The following is a 13,717-nucleotide window of genomic DNA, read 5'->3' on the forward strand; positions in this document are numbered from 1 at the left end:
TTCTTCATCAAATATTAAGAAGTAATGCTAGGCAGTTGCCAGGGGCTGGAGAGAGAGGAGATGGGAAGTTAAGTGTTTAATGGATATGGAATTTCGGTTTTACAAGATGAAAAGAGCTATGGAGATGAATGGTGGTTATGGCTGCACAACAATGTTAATGTATTTAATTATCGCTGAACTGTACACTTGAATATGGTTAAGATGGCAAATTTTACGTTATGCATAGTTTACCAATTTTAAAAAGTTAAAGTAATCATAGAAAGACCCTTAAAATTGCTTCAAGTAAATGAGACCCAAGAAATATAACAAATGTTTATTTTCTAACCTTCTGAGTTAACTAAAAAGGAAAAAGAGATTCAGAGGTATGCTACGACAGTCAAACTCAAATTAGTAAGACAATAATATAATTTCAGAGCTTCACACCTTTCCACATTAAAGTCTCAGTAACACTGAATTTGTCTCAAATGAATTGAATTAGTCTAGAGTCATTTATGAGTCAATAACCCTATAGTACAATTACTATTATTTTCCAGATGAGGAAACTGACATCAGACATGACAAGTTTAAGTAATTTGTCCAAGATCACTTTGCTAGTAAATAACAGAGGTGAGATTCAAACCCAAGCCATCTAGCCTCCACTTATGCTACTTCTCTAATGGCAAAAAAAATCTTATTACCCTCTAAAAGTATTCAATGTGAAGTCCAAATTAAGGTTTTCAAACAGTGAAAAGTTTTTAACTATCATAAGTCTGACTATCCATTTTCTCCTTAATGTTTTTTTCTAGATATAGTCTTTGCTTGTTTTTCCATGTGGAATTCAACTGAAAGATAAAGTAAGTAAAGAAAATCTGAAGCCAAAGGTTTAGGGCTCTAAGTAGTATTAGACTGCATTTGATACTTCCATTACAAATGTTAAAATTCTTAATTAGCTTCATTTAGTTGTCTCAGTTAAGGTATGCATGCCTAAGGGTATGAATGTTTCTATTATACACTATCTGAACAACCCTTAAAGGAAAAGAGGATAGGGTTACAGAAGGGTGAGAGTTCAAATAAACACATGTCAATTCATAGAAACATGCAAGATGACATCCACTTAAAGTACCAAGGTAATAATATCCTAGAAATATTTAGTATGAACTAAGGAGCTAAATTTTAACATTTAAATTTATATTGATTTTTCTTTGTAAAGCTGGAGGCACTTACATGCATTTTTTAAACACCTTGTAACAAGTAACTGCAAAAATAAGTCACCCAATTACAGAATGTAAAAGGGAGATTCAGTTTTCATATGAAAAACAACTAGGACAAAAAAGTACATGCAAAAAATAAAAATCCTGTTAATCACCGGTAGAGTTAAGCAAGAAAAAATTTTATTGTCATAATCACATCCCATATTTTCTAATCCTTTATTCTCTAACCTGACCATCTTATAAAGAAGAGTCCAACAAAATGACTGTACCAAGCACTAGTTAGCCAAAGATAAGAAAAATTACACACCTGTACAAAACTCCTATTTCTTTTTAATCCTCATCCGAGGATATGTCTATTATTTTTAGAGAGAGAGGAAGAGAAACATCAATCGGTTGCCTCCCATAAGCAACCTGGACCGGGATCAAACCCAAAACTTAGATATGTGCCCTGAACTGGGAATCCAAACTAAAACCTTTTGGTTTATGGGAGGACACTCCAAGCAACTGAGCCACCCGGCGAGGGCCAAAACTCGTATTTTATCTCCTGCCTTGTGCACAAATTAGAATTCCAAATAATCAAAGGTGACTTTGCTAACCAGAAAGCACTCAAATTCCTCAAGTACAACCAAGACTATCTGATACCCTGATAACTTCCGACCATTATTAATATGAATCAATGACCCAAAACCCTCAAAAGGTTATGTATGCATCCCATAATTACTATGCTACAACTACTACATTTTTTTTTTCAGTTTAAAAGAAAATAAGTAAATGTTGTACTTTGTGCCTTTCAACCCACAGATTAAATTATTTTTAAGCAAGCTCTTAAAAATAATTTAATCCCTCCATGGACAGGGCCTACTATAGGATGCAGGACACCTGGGTGAGGCAGACCAGAGGACCCAGTAGGGACACCTCAGAGAGTCAGGTGGGCCTCTCCAACCCTCAGGCACTGGTCCTTGCACAGGCTACCTGGGCACCTGCTTTAAGCTCGCAGACACACTATATACATATGCAGACCCGGCATCATGGACATACCGTAGGTAACACAGGGTATCACATGCCCACACCAGGTACTATTCAGGCACCATACATAACACAGGGCACCATGTCCACACCGCGTATCATGAACACAGCACACGTAACAGCGGGCGCCCCGGACACCCCAGGCGCCCCGGACACCCCAGGCGCCATGCACAACCGGGGACACTGAGTTCATGCCCACACCCATAAACACCGGGCACACCCCCGGAACCAGGCCCACACCGTAAAGCGCCTTCACAGCTGGCCCAGGAGGGGCGTGAGGGGCAGTCCACGTGGAACTTGGGTCCCCGGGACGCTCCAGGAGCCCCCCGCCCGGCAGAGGCCCTCTGGACGCCCCGTGGAAGTGGTGGCCCCCGCAAGCAGTCCCGGGGCCTCAAGGGCCTGCTGAGGAGGCGAAAGCCGCGGGGGACGCGGACCCAGCCAGCCTCGCCTGGATCTCTGGGGACCGCCAGCCCAGCCTCGGTCATGGCTCCCAAAAAAAACGAACGGCGACGGCAAACGCCCCCTCCCGCCCTCCTCACACTCACAGGGCCGCTTTCCGGAGGACCTCAAAGCGCGGCCGCGGGCCCCAAGGCCTGGCCGCGCGAGGAGGGCGGACCTCGCGTGCGACGCTCACGCGACACCCCGGCTTCCCCGCCCGAGTAGGCCCCGGGCCGTCTCCCCGCTCCGGGCCTTCCCTCCCGGCCCACCGCAGGCGAAGGGGCGCCGACGGGACCCCCGCAGGCCCGGGCCCGCCGCACACAAAGCTCCGCGAGCAACTCGGGGCCATTCGCGGGAGGGCGAGCGGCGGTCACTCCCGCTCGGAGCCCGGAGAGGTTGCAGCCCAGCCCGGGCTCCACAAAGCTCGGCGCCAACGCCACGGACGCGCCAGCCACGGACGCCCCCGCCCGCGCCCCCACGCCCGCCGCACAGCCTTCCTACCATTATGCTCCGGTCCTGGCCTCCGCCGCGGTGCCCGCCCTCCCCTCCGCGCCCGGCCCCGCCGCCGCGCCGCCTCCCCCCCGGTCTGGGCCGCGGGCGCGGAGAGAGAGGGGAGGGGGGGCCGCCGGCCTCCGCCTCCGCCCCCGCGGGCTCGCCCTCCCGGCTCTCCACCGCCCTCCTCTCCGGCTCCGCGGGCCCGTCCTCCGGCTCTCCCCGCCGCCCTCTTTCCGCGCGCCCGGCCTTCCCCTCTCCAGGGTGTCTCCCTGGCGTCCCCCCGCCGCCCTCCTCCTCGGTTCCCTGGGCCGGGCCGCGCGCTCTCCCCGGCGTCGTCTCCCGCCGCCCCCGGCCGCTCGGCGCTTCAGGGCGCCATGTTTACAGCCCGCACCTTCGGCGAGCGCGAGCCCGGCCAGGGAAGCACGGCGGCCGGGGTGGGGGGGGGGCGCCGGCAGGGCCAGGGACGCGGAGGCCCCGCCGCCGGACTTACGGGGTCTCCTTGCCGAGCGGCGGGCCCGGGCGGGGCGGGAAGTTGGGGCGCCGCCGCCGGGAAAGTTTCCGTCCTGCGAGGACGCGGCGCTGTTCACATGGCGGTGTGTGCGCGGGCGGCCGCTCGCGGGCCGCCTCCTCCACCTCCGCCCGCCCCCGGACTTTATTGTGCGGCGCCGGCCGCGCGGCGCGCTGGGCTCGGGCTCCCTCCCGGCGGCCGGCGCGGTGCACGCCCACACCCACCTTCCCTCCGTCCTGTCCGCGGCGCCGCTACCCGAATTTGTTCCAGCATATTCTCACGGCGCCGCACATGCACTTCGCGGCCCCACACGTGGAAGCGACGTACGTGCCGGCGCGCGGGCGCGGAGCGGCGCACAAAGGTCCCGGCCCGCATTGTTCCGCGCGCGGCCCGCGGGGCCGGCGCCCGCCCGCCCGCCCGCGTCCGTCTCCGGTCCGAGGGACTCGTTTCCTCGCGTGCAGCGAGCCCAATGGCAGAGCCTTCGCGAAGCATTCATTTTTACGTTCGTTAACCAAATTGGGAAAGTGGTTTTAGTATCTTTTTCATTCTGTCCTCAAGGAGAATCGCAGGGCTGTGCTAATTCCTCATTCTATACACACACGGAGGACTTCGAAAAAGCACGGGACCACCCATTGTCAATTAGACAGAAACACTACAAATCTGTGCAAAGAGAACGAGGTTATCTCTCTTAAGTTTGTCATTCTAGATCTAACCAGAGAAGATCCCAATATATGGTTTAAGAAAGTCTCAAAGATAAGCCTACTTTTACAGGTTCTACATGTTTTCCAAAAAAAAACCTTGCTTTCCCCACTAGGAGTTTGGATGGACAGCCTATCAGCCAAAATTTCTTGCTCTGATTCTCATTGGACAGAGGTACCTGAAAATCATTGGGAAGAGTCTGTCCGAGTAATTTTGGGATTATAATCCAATGTATCGATCTTTTTTTTTTTTTTCCATAGCTGGTCTCTAAGACTCAGAATTTAGAAATAAATGGGTGATATTTGAATAGGTGTTCACGATGTACACCAGTCAAAAAAGCAATTATTCAGCCATCGATAGCCCTAGTTCTGATACATCACAAAGAGTTTTTGGTTATCTCAGGGAACATCACAAAATAATTTTATTTTATTTTTTCAGATAAATAAAATGCAGCAGATGGGTTAAAGGGTTTCAGATAAAATCAAGCCAGACCTAGTTTGAGTGCTGGACCAGGAATTCTAACAATAAACAGCTTTAAGCACATCACCCTCTTTTAAAGTCATCTATAAAACAAGACTATGGCTCCGCATTATTTCACTGTGGCAACATCATATATGCATAAAAGAAAGCTTAGCTTTTAGGAAAGAAGTGACTGCATAACTCTCTCAGGAAGATGCAAAGTTTGTCCCCTCCTTCCAGCACATACTTCCCCGATCTTCTTCAGTTTCCGTTCAAGTGTTACTTTTTTCCCAAAAAAAAGGACCTTTGTGAGCCCCCAATGTAAATTGGCCCTCTCTATTTTTCTCCATAACACAAAATTGTTTGTAATTATATGTTTACTTTAGTGTTTAGAAACTGATGGGAGGGTTTGTTCTGCATAGCACATCCAGGCTTCCAGTAAATGTGTTAAATGGAGAAATGCCACAGATAAAATTGGTGGTCTCATTGTACTTGACAGAGCACTGTCTAGATATTAGTGTTTTGCTCTTAAATAACCTAATACCCGTAGCTCTGTCACTCAAGCATTGTAGTCCTTCTAAATGCATATTAATTAAAACCACATGTTAATTAGATGATGTTATACTTAGGCTAATAGTTCAAGGCTGTGGAGTAAAGGATCTTATAAATGCAGTTCCCCCAAACCCTGGGAGAAGCCATGTCATGTTCTTCCTGCTCACTGGGTGCATGTGTGTGGGTGTGTTCATAAAACAGAAGAGGTATATATGCCTGAGCGTTTTGAAGCACATTAGTACACTTTTCTCCTTTGCATATCGATGCATGAAGTCCCTAAGGCATTCATGTACCTTGGAGGGCATTAGGATGGTCAGCGCAAGAATGTACATAGAAGGAAAGTTAATATTAAGGTGCTGACACTCCAAATAGGAAATTCCAATCTGCAAGACAATTGGATTGCAAACATAGCTTTGTTGAGAGATAACACAATTCTCTAAATTATTTTTCTTTTTCATTTTCAACATATTTAGAAACAGGTCTGGTGTAGCAGACCAGTGAACTTCAGCACCCAGGATCAGGACTGGGGATGAAATTAAGGAAGAAAGGAGGCAGAATGCTGGTAGTGAGGTATGTTAACTACCCATGGTTAGGCACTTTTGCCAAATACTTGGAACTCAGAAATATTTGGCATTCAGAACTAGTTGATGAATTAACGAATGCTGCTCATCACAATTTTATGTAATATCAATAAAATAAAATGAAAATAAGATAAAAATCCAACATTAGAGACTGACGGTTGAAAAGGAATATTAAATTACATATGCATATGATTTCCATTTTGTTAAATATTAGAAGGAAGAAAATGACAACAATGTATATTTCTTTGGGTTACAGGCATTTTCTTTTTTTAAAAAAAATCTTTGTTCATGATCAGGTAAAAGATTACTAGTAACTAGCCTACAATTCTGGTTGTTCCCCGTATACAGAACGGTACCAGGTAGGGATCCCTTTCTTGAAGGAATATATAACTATAAAATTAAGTTATATAGAATCTTATTTCCCAATGATTTCTTTGGTATATATAGAGATTTATGGCTGCAATCTATACATAGTTCACATCCCAAAATTTATATAAAAAGCCCCAAAATATAACTTTTGGGCAATGAAAGCTAATAAAAATAAATGTAAGCTATATGTGGGTAGTTGTCATAGAAGCAGCTCACCACACACACACACACACACACACACACACACACACACACAAAAGGTTTACAAATGGATTACTTATCAATGAGGATAAACTACTGTCATGTAAAGTGAACTTAAGTAATTATTACCTTCCATTCACTATATTGTCACAAAAACAAGCAACGAAATCTTATCTGTGTATTCCTTGTACAAAACAGATAAAGATCAACAGAGTGTCCTTCCGAGACAGCGCCTGTGATCTGGGAGAAACCTGGGGCTACGTACACCCACTCTGGAATTCACCATTCCAAAACAGGAGAATCAAGAAGTAAAGATTTGTCTGTGTGCAATACTATAAAACACATCGTTTTGCGCTGTACGATATTACCACGAGCACTTACTTACTAGTAACTGCAGCAGGCTGTTGCAAATGACTGTAGGTGAGTGTAAATCCAAAGGTGCCCCTGTGGACTTACACTCACATTCAGGGCCATCTTCTTCACTCATTCACTTTCAAAGGTGTTTCCTGATGTGAGAGAGCAGGAGGGAATCAAAACTCATATCCAGCCGAAACCGGTTTGGCTCAGTGGATAGAGCGTCAGCTTGCGGATTCAAGGGTCCCGGGTTCGATTCCGGTCAAGGGCATGTACCTTGGTTGCAGGCACATCCCCAGTAGGGGGTGTGCAGGAGGCAGCTGATCGATGTTTCTCTCTCATCGATGTTTCTAACTCTCTATCCTTCTCTCTTCCTCTCTGTAGAAAATCAATAAAATATATTAAAAAAAAAACCAAAAACTCATATCCATGGGGATGTGTGGCCTAGAATGTCCTCTCTTACTTATGTGACAGCCCCCCACCCCCTTACACACACACACACAACACACACACACACACACACACACAGAATAAAGACCCCTATTTAATAAAAGATACTGAAGTGAGCGGTCACTACAGAGTGCAGAGTGATAATGCCTCAGGGGTCGATAAAATGTTTTCTAGGACTGCACTTCGGTTTTACAAATTTCCTTTGATTTTATTCCATACCTTTTTGACTTCTGATTGGATTTCCCATAATCTTTTGAATTAGCTATTGGTATTTTAGATATGAATATAGTTTCCCCCTATTTTCCCTAAAGATAAATTGCTATTCTGGTATTAAATTGCTATTAATGAGTTCAGCCAGTGTTGCTGAGTTTCCAAGTGTCAAGTCACCTGTGGATGATGAAAAATCATGTTTTGAAGAACGTTGTGGACCAAACCTTGCAATGTCGATGACCATTCACCAAAGCTGCGATCCTTTGTGGCTAAGCCTGAAGCACGCACTGTGGCATATTTTAGTTTTAAAAAAGCTTCCAGTATAAAGTAAGAGCTCTCTTTTAAGGGAGTGCTGGAGAAATGCCTGGGCCTGGGCAGGAGGTGCAGGCACCAACGCCCCCACTGCCTGCGTGGCTCCTTTGGACAGTGCTCCTCGGGCAGGCCTGCTCCTCCTGCCCAGACCAGGCATTTCTTTAGCACTCCCTGCCTGGGACTCCTTCAGCTCGCTCCTGGTTTTGTCTGTGAATGTACAGTACCTACGGGAAGGAGGACCTACCACACCTGGTAACATGCTTCAGAACATTTAAAGGAAAGCAACTCAAGGTGAAAAGGGTGTTTGTGCGTGTGTGTCTTTTTCCCTCCAAAATGGGATCCTGCTCTTCTCCCTGTCTCTCTTCTCTAGCGCAACACAGCAGAAAGAGCAGGGGCTTTGGCATAGAGAGAGCATCTGAGTTCAAACTCCAGCTCACTGTGAGACCTTGAGTCAGTGATTGCACCTTATGAGCCTCAACTTCCCCAGTTGTCAAGAGCATGGATTTTTGACATCAGACTGCTTGGATTAGAAATCCAACTCCAACATTCTCTAGCTTGACCTTGAACAAGTTATTTACCAATCTGTCTCAGTTTCTTCGTCTTTAAAGTAGGAATGACCTATTTCATAGTCATTGTGAAGATTAAATGACGAAATGCACGTATAATTCTCATAATAATGCCTGACCGAAATAACTGTTCCATAATGAACAGCTCCAGTTGCTGTTATCATCTGTAAAATGGGGACAATAATACCATTGTTGAACACAAGTATTAAGTGAGTTGAAGACTCTAAAATGTGCTCCCCTTTTCACCACAACGTCAAGCCCCGTACACATCAAGCCCCATACACAAGACAATAAAAGCAGGAAACCTGAAGACAAAAGGATGTGTAGGTGAGTCACTCACCTCCGCATCCCTCTGCATCCTTTCAGGTCCAACAACCAAGCCCCAGGACAGATCCAGGGGTTACAGCTGTTTCTCATCCAACTCTGACCTAATTACCCTCATCTGGACAGAAGAAATTTAAATATCAGTCTGCGTGGACCCCAGCAGCCACTTTCCCAAACACTGCTTCTGACTAATCACACAACTTTTGGCAAAAGGCAACCTCTCCAGGCTTCAGTTTTCTCTTTTGTAGGCGAGGGAGGTTTACTAACTGCGCTTTAAGGTTCCCTGAGCGCTCAAGTAGTAGGAACTCCAGGGCTGTTCTCACACCTGTTCCTGGAATCCTGTTTTCTCTGCCTGTTCTGACTTAACCTGTCCTAAGGTCTTCTGTGAAAACTCTTTTATCAGATATTCTTTCTGCTTCATGCACCCTTATTTTTCTGTACCCCCAGTTTTTCTTCTTTCTTTTCCCTTTATGGTGGTTTGTTTGCTTGGGTTTAAATAACTCCTGGTCTCTGCGAAGGCACCATCAGACTGATTGGCTGCGGGTAGATTCCTCTCTCCCTCTTCTTCATTTAAAGATTTAAAACACCAGAAAATGCACGTTTTCCTTTTTATATACATCCCCCAACCTCTCATCTGGGATACCTCTTCAACATATTGTCACTTTTTAGGGAGGACAAAATTTAGTCACATTCTACACACAGGACAATCTTAGGAAGGATTTCATGTAGGAAGTTTATATCAAAAGAGGAGACACCAACATTACCACTTGTTACTAAGGTTTACTCTCTCAGTGATGGCGATGAACGCGTCTGATCACATGCCACTGTTAACAGAAAGAGGCCCTTCTCCATGCTACGTTTTACAGAAATTCTTTTCTCTCATTGCCACCTAGTGTAGTAACAAATGAGAACCTGGGGTAAACATTCTGAGCTTCTTTCAAATCCAGTACCGTGGAATATGGTATTTAAGATTTTTTTTTATTCTCCTCCTTCAGCTTCATGATTGGTTATGTTCCTTCCTGCACAAGTTCATATTTACAAAAACATCAATTTTCTACCAGTGACCTTGGAATTGACGCTTGTTCTGAAAGATCCTCTATCTTCTGCCCTAGCTGGTTTGGCTCAGTGGATACGAAATACAGGTTCGATTCCAGTCAAGGGCACATGCCCGGGTTTCAAGCTCGATCCCCAGTAGGGGGTGTGCAGGAGGCAGCCGATCAATGATTCTCTATCTTCATAGATATTTTTTCTCTCTCTCTCTTCCTCTCTGAAGTCAATAAAAAAAAAATATATATTTTAAAAAGATCCTCTATTTTCTAATATTTAGAGAAGATTTCTTCCAGATTTGGATAATTGACATAAAATTAAAAGTGACATTCTTTATGCGAGTTTCAGGTTTGTAATACCAATTAGAGTTGAGAGAAATTTTAAAAAGCCTTAAGGGACAGGAACATTACAGGTAACAGTTCTAAATAAATAGTTTGTGAGAAAATTCCCTTCCAGAAGTAAATATAAAATATCTTTTTGTATTCTTACTTTCTCTCTGTTTGAAGGAAATACCTTTATCTCACTGAATTGCCCAGTGAAATAGCTAAAAAAAAGACATAAAACATTTTATTTTATTATTTTATTCATCTTTATTGTTGAGGGTATTACAGATGTCCTCTTTTTCCCCCCATTGCCTCCCTCCACCTGGTTCCCACCCTGCCTCAGGCCTTCGCCCTACTGTCTGTGTCCATAGGTAATGCATATATGCATGTAAGATCTTTGGCTAATCTCTTTCTTCCCTCTGAGATTCATCAGTCTGTTCCATGTTCCCATGCCTCTGAGTTTATTTTGTTCATTACATTTCTTGTTCATTTGATTTATAGATTCAATTGTTAATAGATATGTATTTATTGCCATTTTAATGTTCATATTTTTTATCTTTTTTTCCTTCTTCTCCTTCTTCTTCTTAAAGAATAACCTTCGCTGAAACCGGTTTGGCTCAGTGGATAGAGCGTCGGTCTGCGGACTCAAGGGTCCCAAGTTCGATTCCGGTCAAGGGCATGTACCTTGGTTGCGGGCACATCCCCAGTGGGGGGTGTGCAGGAGGCAGCTGATCGATGTTTCTCTCATCGATGTTTCTAACTCTCTATCCCTCTCTCTTCCTCTCTGTAAAAAATCAATAAAATATATATTTTTTAAAAAAAGAATAACCTTCAATATTCCATGTAAAACTGGTTTGGTGGTGATAAACTCCTTTATCTTTTTCTAACTGATAGAATTGAAGGTCAGATAAAGACCTTTTCTGGGTAGAGTAATCTTAATTGTAGGTCCTTGCTATTCATCACTTTGACTATTTCTTGCCACTCTCTTCTGGCCTGCAAAGTTTTCTGTTGAGAAATCAGCTGACAGTCGTATGGGTGCTTCCTTGTAGGTAACTAACTGCTTTTCTCTTGCTGCTTTAAATATTCTCTCTTTGTCTTTAACCCTTGGCATTTTAATTATGATGTGTCTTGGTATAGACTTCTTTGGGTTCCTCTTGTTTGCCACTCTCTGTACTTCCTGGACTTGTAAGTCTATTTCTTTCACCAGGGAGGGGAAGTTTTCTGTCATTATTTCTTCAAATAGGTTTTCAATATCTTGCTCTCTTTCTTTTTCTTCTGGCACCACCATAATGCAAATACTGATAAGCTTAAAGTTGTCCCAGAGGCTCCTTACACTATCTTCATATTTTTGGATTCTTTTTCTTTTTGCTCTTCTGATTGTGTGTGTGTGTGTGTGTGTGTGTGTGTGTGTGTGTGTGTGTGTGTGGTTTTTTTGTTTGTTTGTTTTTGCTTCCTCATATTCCAAATCACTAATTTGATTCTTGGAATCCTCTACTCTACTGTTCAATCCCTGTAAATGATTCTTTATTTCAGTTAGTGTATGCTTAATTTCTGAGTGGTCCTTTTTCATGTCTTTGACATTTTCACTAAGATTCTTGAAAGTCTCACTAAGTTCCTTGAAGCTCTCTTTGAGTCCCTTTAACCTCTCATCAAGATCGTTGAGTAACCTTATACCCATTGTCTTGAACTCTGTATCCTGTAGTTTGCTTGCTTCCATTTCTTTCATTTGTGACATGTTTCTTTGTCTCTGCATTTTGGCTGCTTCCCTTTGTTTGTTTCTATGTATTAGGTAGAGCTGCTGTTGGAATTGGTAGAGTGGCCTTGTGTAGTAGGTGTCCTGTAGGGCCCAGTTGCTCAGCCTCCCCAATCACCTGAGCTGGGCACTCTAGGCTGAAAGCATAACTTCCTTTTTCTTTTTATTTAAGTGTACTACAAATTTCAGACAGGAAGTGCTGCTTCCTCAACAGCTATATATAAACAGCAATGAATGCATTTGTTTGTTTCTGACCCTGGTTGGTTTGCTGCCTCTTGTAGTCAAGGCTTTTTCTGCCTCCCTCCTCATTGGGTAAGCCCGTTAACCTTCACACACAATGCCATTCAGGGTGGATGTCCTTTCTTGTTTGCATTCATTTCTCATTTTGTTATTTCTATTTTGAAAATTATTCCAGAATAGGGGCAAGGAAGGTAAAAGAAAAAGTGAATCTTAGGGCACTTTTTAAAAAATCAATATATATATATTTTTAAGGACTGTTACTGAAAGAGAAAGTAGTTGAATCTATAGATTACAAGATTTAGGAGTAAGTATAGAATTTCTTATATATTTACTAATATACCAAATGCTAATTATAAAACTGTTTTAGTGTGTGCCTCCATTCTAGGTAAGTTTATAACTATTTATTTTAAATGCATATGTATTTATTTCTATTTACTATTTAACCAAGAGTTTCTATTAGAGGTGCTTAGTTGTTATAAGTTAAACACATTTTGGAATCCTTTATATAAACTGCCCATTATGTCAGCAAGTTCTTACACTCCCACCTTCCCCCCCACTTCACTCACACACACAATAGCAACATGGCTAAGTAAGTTATGATTTATATGTCCTAACCAGTTTGGCTCAGTGGATAGTGCATTCGTTTGTGGACTGAAGGGTTGCAGGTTCGATTCCAGTCAAGGGCACATGCCTTGGTTACGGGCTTGATCCCCAGTAGGGGTCATGCAGGAAGCAGCTGATCAATGAGGCTCTCTCAACATTGATGTTTCTGTCTGTCTCTCCTTCTCTCTTCCTCTCTGAAATCAATAAAAAATATTTTAAAAAATTATGATTTATGTAACAATTAAATAAGTTGTTGATAAAGGTTATTTTTCTGTTAAGTAAAAAACTAAGATATGCATTACAGAAATGATCATATATAAAAATAACCATACATATTAATAGAAATAAGACAAAAAGGAAATAAGATAAAATATTAAATATATTTATGTCTGGCAAATAAAACTATATGTGATTTATTTTTCCTTTTTTATATTATTATTTTTTTTTATTTTTTATTTTTTTTTACAGAGAGGAAGAGAGAGGGATAGAGAGTTAGAAACATCGATGAGAGAGAAACATCGATCAGCTGCCTCTTGCACACCCCCTACTGGGGATGTGCCTGCAACCAAGGTACATGCCCTTGACCGGAATCGAACCTGGGACCCTTGAGTCCGCAGGCCGACGCTCTATCCACTGAGCCAAACCGGTTTCGGCTATATTATTTTTTGATCCTATATTCATTTTATGATTATAAAAGCTATTCTGAAAATAAAATATTTGATGTTAAAAGATTTGCTATATGCTGAAACCGGTTTGGCTCAGTGGATAGAGCGTCGGTCTGCGGACTGAAAGGTCCCAGGTTCGATTCTGGTCAAGGGCAAGTACATTGGTTGTGGGCACATCCCCGGTAGTGGGTGTGCAGGAGGCAGCTGATCGATGTTTCTCTGTCATCGATGTTTCTAGCTCTCTGTCCCTCTCCCTTCCTCTCTGTAAAAAAATCAATAAAATAACATAAAAAAAGATTTGCTATCTAACTTTAAATAATATTCAATAGTAATGAGACTATGCCTCAAAAGC

At 43.3% G+C, this 13,717-nt stretch overlaps 1 protein-coding gene and 1 long non-coding RNA gene across 17 annotated transcripts in view; one reads left to right on the forward strand and one right to left on the reverse strand.

Annotated features, from left to right (window-relative positions):
- Positions 1 to 3,866, reverse strand: part of ZMYND11 (zinc finger MYND-type containing 11) — a 118,101-nt gene extending 114,235 nt beyond the window's left edge. For 3 of the 16 annotated variants that reach the window (XM_054726584.1, XM_054726592.1, XM_054726572.1), the window contains exon 1: positions 3,640 to 3,866. The gene's annotated coding sequence lies outside the window, so the exon portion shown is untranslated. Of the gene's footprint in view, positions 1 to 3,155; positions 3,214 to 3,639 lie in introns of those variants that run through there. The other 13 variants (XM_054726603.1, XM_054726593.1, XM_054726588.1 and 10 more) reach the window with 8 other exon arrangements.
- A 203-nt stretch (positions 3,867 to 4,069) lies between these two features.
- On the forward strand, positions 4,070 to 7,284 carry LOC114234663 (uncharacterized). The gene is made up of 4 exons (XR_003620860.2): positions 4,070 to 4,159; positions 4,472 to 4,530; positions 5,841 to 5,937; positions 6,717 to 7,284. It is a non-coding gene; the product is annotated as an uncharacterized LOC114234663 (long non-coding RNA).
- Positions 7,285 to 13,717: the final 6,433 nt, after the last annotated feature.

Source organism: Eptesicus fuscus, chromosome 2 (genome assembly GCF_027574615.1).
Source record: "Eptesicus fuscus isolate TK198812 chromosome 2, DD_ASM_mEF_20220401, whole genome shotgun sequence".
Classification (NCBI taxonomy): domain Eukaryota; kingdom Metazoa; phylum Chordata; class Mammalia; order Chiroptera; family Vespertilionidae; genus Eptesicus; species Eptesicus fuscus.